The sequence below is a fragment of the Clarias gariepinus genome, chromosome 6 (genome assembly GCF_024256425.1).
Source record: "Clarias gariepinus isolate MV-2021 ecotype Netherlands chromosome 6, CGAR_prim_01v2, whole genome shotgun sequence".
Classification (NCBI taxonomy): domain Eukaryota; kingdom Metazoa; phylum Chordata; class Actinopteri; order Siluriformes; family Clariidae; genus Clarias; species Clarias gariepinus.
In genome coordinates, this window is record NC_071105.1 from 5,270,788 (window position 1) to 5,278,015 (window position 7,228).

A 7,228-nucleotide genomic window follows, 5' to 3' on the forward strand; every position below is an offset into this window, starting at 1 on the left:
AGTTGTTGTGTGGAGGACAGAGTCAGAACACATCCTAACCAGGACTATCCTGTGATATTATTGGAAAGTTAGTGAATAAAACAATAGTGTGAATACAAACAGAGCAGTTTAGTTCAGAAATGTGTTAACACATGGAATTGAAATGATCTAACTCTGATTTTCTCTTACACAGACTTCTGTCCTTTTAGACTAAATAATGTGATGAGCAGATGTGTATTAGGCTCAATGTTTGTTCCTTGTTCTTGCACATGTGTGCGTTTTTGCTTCCCTACACTTGCTGTGAGATAGCAGAATTATAAGCAACAGTCAATTCCACATTTACTAAACAGCAACCGAACTGTTGTTGAGTCTGTTCTGAACCTTTTTTTTTTTCAAATTTTTAGATTCAAGTCATTCAACCTGGAAACCAAGACAAACTTCTTCTTCATCATCATCATCATCATCATCATCATCATCGCCATTATCCTTCTTCTCATTATTGTTATCATCATCAACATCATCATTGTTACTATCATCAATATTATACACACCATTACCACCACATTCATCATCAGCATCTTCATCATTACCATTTTTGTCCTCCTCTTCCTCTTCTGCCTTCTCACCATTATCAAAAATTTCATCATCATTCCCCTCCTCCTCTTCATTATTATACACACCATTACCTTCACATTCATCATCATCATCATCATCATCGTTGTCATTTTTGTCCTCCTCCACCTCCTCCTCCTCATTATCCTCATCATCATCCTCATCATCATCATCAAAATTGTTGTCATCACCATCATCCTCATTATTGTCATCAACGTCATCAATACTATCACCATCATTATTATACACACCATTACCACCACATTCATCATCATCCCCATCATCATCATCATCATCATCATCATCATTACTATCTCCACCATTATTATACACACCATTACCACCACATTCATCATCATCCCCATCATCATCATCATCATCATCATTACTATCTCCACCATTATTATACACACCATTACCACCACATTCATCATCATCACCAACATCACTGTCATTTTCATCCTCCTCCTCCTTCTCCTCCTCTTCATCATCATCATTATCTAACTCTACCCAAGATTCTCAGCCAGCAGGTGATTCTGCTACAATGCACATCACACTCATAATTTAACTCCAGGCCTTTGATGAATCTGATCTCTTATAAGATTAGTATGTAGGTTAAAGTATCGGTTTCTCTTCCAGAATTTCCAGCTTCCACTGTGATCACTGTGTCTGTAATTATTCTGCTGCTTTTGATTGTTTTTACAATCCTCACTTTGATTCTACTAAAGAGGCGCAGGTTGCAAGGTATTCATACACACACACACACAACACATTGTAAAATGTATAACTTGATCATAGTGTGTATAGAAAATAATCACCTCTTCAATCATCTCTTTAAACTTTGTTGCTTTGCAGCCTACAATGAAGACAAACATGGTTTTTGTTCCAGCTGTATTTACTTATCCAAGTGAAAGATAAGACACCAACAGGTTAAAAAAAATACATAAAAAAACAGAATAACTGATATGGAAAAGGATCACTTCCTCCTAAAAGTGACTTGTAAACTCAATCAGCTGAAGCTAATCACCTTCTCACTTTTTGGACAGGGGAGGCTTTCTCCTGGCAGCCCTTTCAACCAAAATTTACTTGTTCAGTCTTCTTCTAATTGTGCTGTTATGGACTTGACACAAACTATTCCAAGCAATGCATGGACATTCACCTTTCTCTTGTTTAACCACTGTGTGGTCAGTTTGCTGTGTGCTTTGGGTCATTGTCATGTTGAAAGGTGAACATTTTCCTATTGACAACTTTCTGGCAGAGGGCAGCAAATTTTCCTTAATAATTTGTTGGTATTTTGCCCTATCCATGTTCCTTTTATCCTGCTAAGTGCTCAACAACCAACTATGGGTGTCAAGGCACTGTCAAAAGATCTCCTGGATAAAGTTGTGCACAGGCCAAGACAGGAGGTAGATAAAAACTTCAAAGGCTTCATCACTGCCTAAAAGCACAGAAAAGTGTTATTTGGAATAAATAAACTTATTTATTTGGAATAAATAAGTTTCCAAACTGCGGGGTACAAAGAAATTGTTGGTCTGGCGAACAAATGAACAATGCTTCATCACTTTTGAAGAAGTGGACAAGCACCATTACCCATCACTTACTGCGGCTTGCTGGAGCATAAGAAAACATGGTGCACCTCGCTTTATACATAATTTTTTATTATTATGGGTTTTTACTAAATTTTACATAATATTAATGATTAATTAATGTACAACTATATTTAACCAATAAAGTGTTAATATTGCTTAGATTATTTATCTGCATAATATTAATCTCTTTTCAAATGAGAGAGTTGAAATTGTACATTAGTCTAATAACATTTAATCACAGGTCATGTATGTTTAATCGTATATGTTCTGTAATGTATCATTTTTGTCTCAATACAGTATTTATTACATTTTTATTTCTGAGAAATTTTCACAGTAGCAGCCACAGGTATCCAAGCTGTTTAGGTTTTTAAGGTATCACATAGAGGAAGTGATGTCAGCATTGAGGACATTGCGGTATGGTCAGGGAGCAGGGAGTAGTGTTTAAAGTACACTGTGGAAGGGAACGCAGCATTGATCTTTATCTGGGGTTAATCAGAATCATTTCATTAGTAGCAGGTGTATGATAACAACTTTTAAACATGGTTATTTCTGAGCACAGTTACATGGCCCCTAATAAAATGGATTTCCCCTCATCATAAAAATCTCAAAATAAAACTAACAGTAACAATAACTGTGACTTTCTTCTGCCAGCAGGTGGAGCTTCTACTGACCAGTGTCCTGTTTAAACCTTAAGAGATTACCAAGAGGTAACTGTCTTTATCATAAAGAGAGAGAGAGAGAGAGAGAGAGAGAGAGAGAGAGAGTGTGTGTGTGTGTGTGTGTGTGTGTGTGTGTGTGTGTGTTTAGTACCAATATATATATTTTTCTGTTTCTCTTTGCTCTCCAGTTCATCTTGCTACCATTTGAGTATAAGGAGATTGCAGACACCAGAGAACTTTCTCCATCAGATGCTGGATCTTCTGCAGTTTACTGTTCGTCTACCACCTATCCCCCTCTGACCCTTTTTCAAGACACCACAGTGTTACCCACAATCCCCTGTGACTCTACTGTTTATTCTAATGCTCAGTTACCCACTATCCCCTTTGATCAGGACGTCTACTCCACAGCTCAGTTACCCACAATCCCCTCTGATCAGGACGTCTACTCCACAGCTCAGTTACCCACAATCCCCTCTGATCAGGCCATCCACTCCACAGCTCAGTTACCCACAATCCCCTCTGATCAGGACGTCTACTCCACAGCTCAGTTACCCACAATCCCCTCTGATGAGGCCATCCACTCCACAGCTCAGTTACCCACAATCCCCTCTGATCAGGACGTCTACTCCACAGCTCAGTTACCCACAATCCCCTCTGATCAGGACGTCTACTCCACAGCTCAGTTACCCACAATCCCCTCTGATCAGGACGTCTACTCCACAGCTCAGTTACCCACAATCCCCTCTGATCAGGACGTCTACTCCACAGCTCAGTTACCCACAATCCCCTCTGATCAGGACGTCTACTCCACAGCTCAGTTACCCACAATCCCCTCTGATCAGGACGTCTACTCCACAGCTCAGTTACCCACAATCCCCTCTGATCAGGACGTCTACTCCACAGCTCAGTTACCCACAATCCCCTCTGATCAGGACGTCTACTCCACAGCTCAGTTACCCACAATCCCCTCTGATCAGGACGTCTACTCCACAGCTCAGGTACCCACAGGTCAATCAGCTGAGAAACCTGCTGAAGGTCTGACTTATGCTGCAGTGAGTTTTCACTCCAACACCAGCAGCTCTAATGATGCAGTTCCACAGGTTAGGGAAGACGTCACTTCTGACTACGCTTCAGTCAGTCACATTACTTCATCTGTTTAGTTTAGCGTCATTAGGGCTCAAGTCATGTGACACTCAAACTCTATTGTTTTGTCAAGATACCCTTTTTTTCTCTTTCTATTTTTTTTCTCTTCCACTTCCACTTTCCATTCTCTCAGATAAATATGTTTTGCAATGACTGTAGTATGTGCATTTATTTTTAAAGATGCAGTTAAAGTCATACTATTCTGTTTCTGCTTATTCTTTAAAGTTATTTGTTTCTATAGTTTGCGCTCTTGAGCTTGTTTGCATGTTTTTTTGAATAAAAAAACCTAGAATGTTTACCTCATATAATGGCAGTACAGGTGAACTAAGTTTAATGAATTCCACATAAAAATACAGCTACATATATACAGTACAAATCTCACAATGTGACAGTCACAGTCACGGGATATTTCTGTACAATAACCTCTTCACCTCCTTGTGTGCCTGTACACATGTGCTCCAGACTGAGGAGACTCAGACACTGCTCAGGGTTCCCTTCAGAGTCATAGCGCATATCAGGCCTGATCTCATTTTATTTAATTACAACATACAGTCTGACACTTTGGTTAGGAGGTGTGAGTGTGTATTATTTTGTCTCGACTTCTTTGAATAATAATATCAATAATTTTTTCTATACCTTTCTATTTTTATGAGATTATATTCTATGCTTCTTCGGAAAAATCTTCCTATTTTATGCAACATGTTTAGATTCTAAAAATACAATGAATCTGCAAAATTTAACTGACACCATCTGACCTCTTGTGTCTTTTTTAGCTTGCAAAATGTCCCACATGCAGAGTGTGCATGCTAAATTTAAGGGGAAATGAAACGTGTCTCAGTGCTCAGCACATTTTTGTATTGATCACTATGACTGATACTGCTCTGTGCGCTCATATCTGCTGTTCTCCAGCTCTCTATTTCCAAGTAGAGACCCCAATTCTGGAAAGTATGCTTAATCTGTGAAATAAACACATTCATGTGTATATATATATTAGACAGGAAAATAAAATTAAAGAAATAGAAATGTAAAAATTAAAGGAAAAAAAAACAATAAATAGAAGTAAAATAGAATAGAATAGAATTAGCTCTGGCCTATAATTTAGATACATATTGCACTTGAGCTGTGGTGTAAGTGAAAGGAAGTATTGCAAAAGTTAATTATAATCGAAGCAATTTCAAGCAGCAAAGCAAATTATTTTATGACAATTTTCTATATCTTATGTTATGTAATTTGCCAAAGTTAATGTTGTTAAATATATGAATATGTATACATGAATATAAATTGTATTTCTCTTTCAGAGAACTGTGTTGCTGTGTGTAACTCTGGGAGGGGAAATTTTTTAATGAGATTTGTGCTAAAAAAAATAAAAAAAAATAAAAAAGAATTTAAAAAATTAAAAGAATTTAACAAAAAAGTAAGAACAAATGCACTGTTAACCCTAATGCTCAAAGTATTTTAACATATTGAGTACTGTTAACTTAAATAATTACAAATAGTTCAAATTAATAGACCTTGATGAGTATTTAGAACTTTTTGGTATTTGTAAGTTTGTAGAAATTACAATTTTCAAGTTAACTAAATAACTTTGATATTTTAGGTATCTGTAAGTACTTAAGTAACAGTAAGTGTCACCTCAAAGTTCCACCAACTTAAAATGTCATCAGGGCAATAGGGCACCGGTGACTCAGTGGTAGGTGTTTCGTCTGCCATGCAAAAGGCCCGGGTTCAATTCCCAACAACTAAATGAGGTTTAATACAGTAACTGCTAATTTAAAGGATTTTGGAACATACCCAATGCTGAGTGAAGAATTAATTATTCTCAACAGGGGTTCTATTATTGCTGGTACTATCTGTTTAAGAAAATGTGTCGGTACAGGATCTAATATACAGGTTGATGAATTTGAAGAAGAGATGAGTGAAATTAGTTCATTCTCTGCAAGGGGAGTAAAGTATTCTAGGTTCTGATCTGACATGGCTAGATAAACATCTGCATCAATTACATTGTTCGGTTTCAAAACCTCAATTTTATGCCTAATATTTACAATTTTATTATTAAAAAAGTTCATGAAGTCCTCACTATTGCATGATGTTGTTGTGGAGATTTCTGCAGTGGTCTTATTTCTGGTTAATTTGGCTACAGCATTAAATAAGAATCTAGGATTATTTTTGTTATTTTCTATAAGAGTGGAGAGATATGTTCTTCTAGCTACACTAAGAGCTTTTCTATAGTTCAGGATGCTCTCCTTCCATGCTATTTGAAATACTAGTAATTTAATTTGACGCCATTTTTGTTCTAATTTCCGAGCTGTCTGTTTTAAAGTGCGCGTGTGATCGTTATACCAGGGAGCGAGTTTCTTATCTCTAATAATTTTTCTTTTAACTGGAGCTACATTATCTAAGGTATAGCGAAATGTCGACTCTAAATATTCAGTCGCCTGATCGAGTTCTGTGGGGTCAGACGGTGATCTAATCGAAGTTGGGAACTCTGGGAGATTACTGATAAAACTCTGTTTGGTAGTTGATGTGAATGTACGTTTCATACGGTAGCGCGGCGCTGTGCGTACATTATTATTGTGACACACTTGAATTGAGACAAGATAGTGATCTGAGATGACTTCAGATAGTGGAATTGTGAATAAATTTCTTATACTTAATCCAAATAATATTATTAAATCTAAAGTGTGACCTGCTTTATGAGTGGGTCCTACTACACACTGATTTACTCCTACCGAGTCCAGTACGGACATAAATGCTGTTCTCAGAGGGTCTTCTGGATTCTCAAAATGAATATTAAAATCTCCAGCAATTAACACTTTGTCTACAGAAACGACTAGGTTTGAGAGGAAATCTGCAAATTCACTAAGAAATTCCGAGTACGGCCCTGGAGGTCTGTAAATGACAATTAGCGGGATCGACTGAGCTGACTTAATATAGTTAAATACACTTATGTTACTATAAAGAATTTCAAATGAATTAAATTTGTGTCCATGTTTTTGTACAATAGCCAGATTATCATTGTGAATAACTGCGACGCCTCCTCCTCTACCAGTTAACCGAGGCTGGTGTATGTAGCTGTATCCAGGAGGACTAGCTTCATTTAAAGCTACATACTCGTCCTGTTTAATCCAGGTTTCTGTTAAACAGAGTATATCAAACTCCTGATCTGTGATAGTTTCATTAACTATAACTGCTTTAGATGCGAGAGATCTAATATTTAACAGTCCTAGGTTCAGATCAGAGGTACCG

At 37.2% G+C, this 7,228-nt stretch overlaps 1 long non-coding RNA gene across 1 annotated transcript; it reads left to right on the top strand.

Moving 5' to 3' along the window:
• The first annotated feature begins 950 nt into the window (after positions 1 to 950).
• On the top strand, positions 951 to 3,206 carry LOC128527155 (uncharacterized). The gene is made up of 4 exons (XR_008360846.1): positions 951 to 1,121; positions 1,231 to 1,335; positions 2,832 to 2,887; positions 3,028 to 3,206. It is a non-coding gene; the product is annotated as an uncharacterized LOC128527155 (long non-coding RNA).
• Positions 3,207 to 7,228: the final 4,022 nt, after the last annotated feature.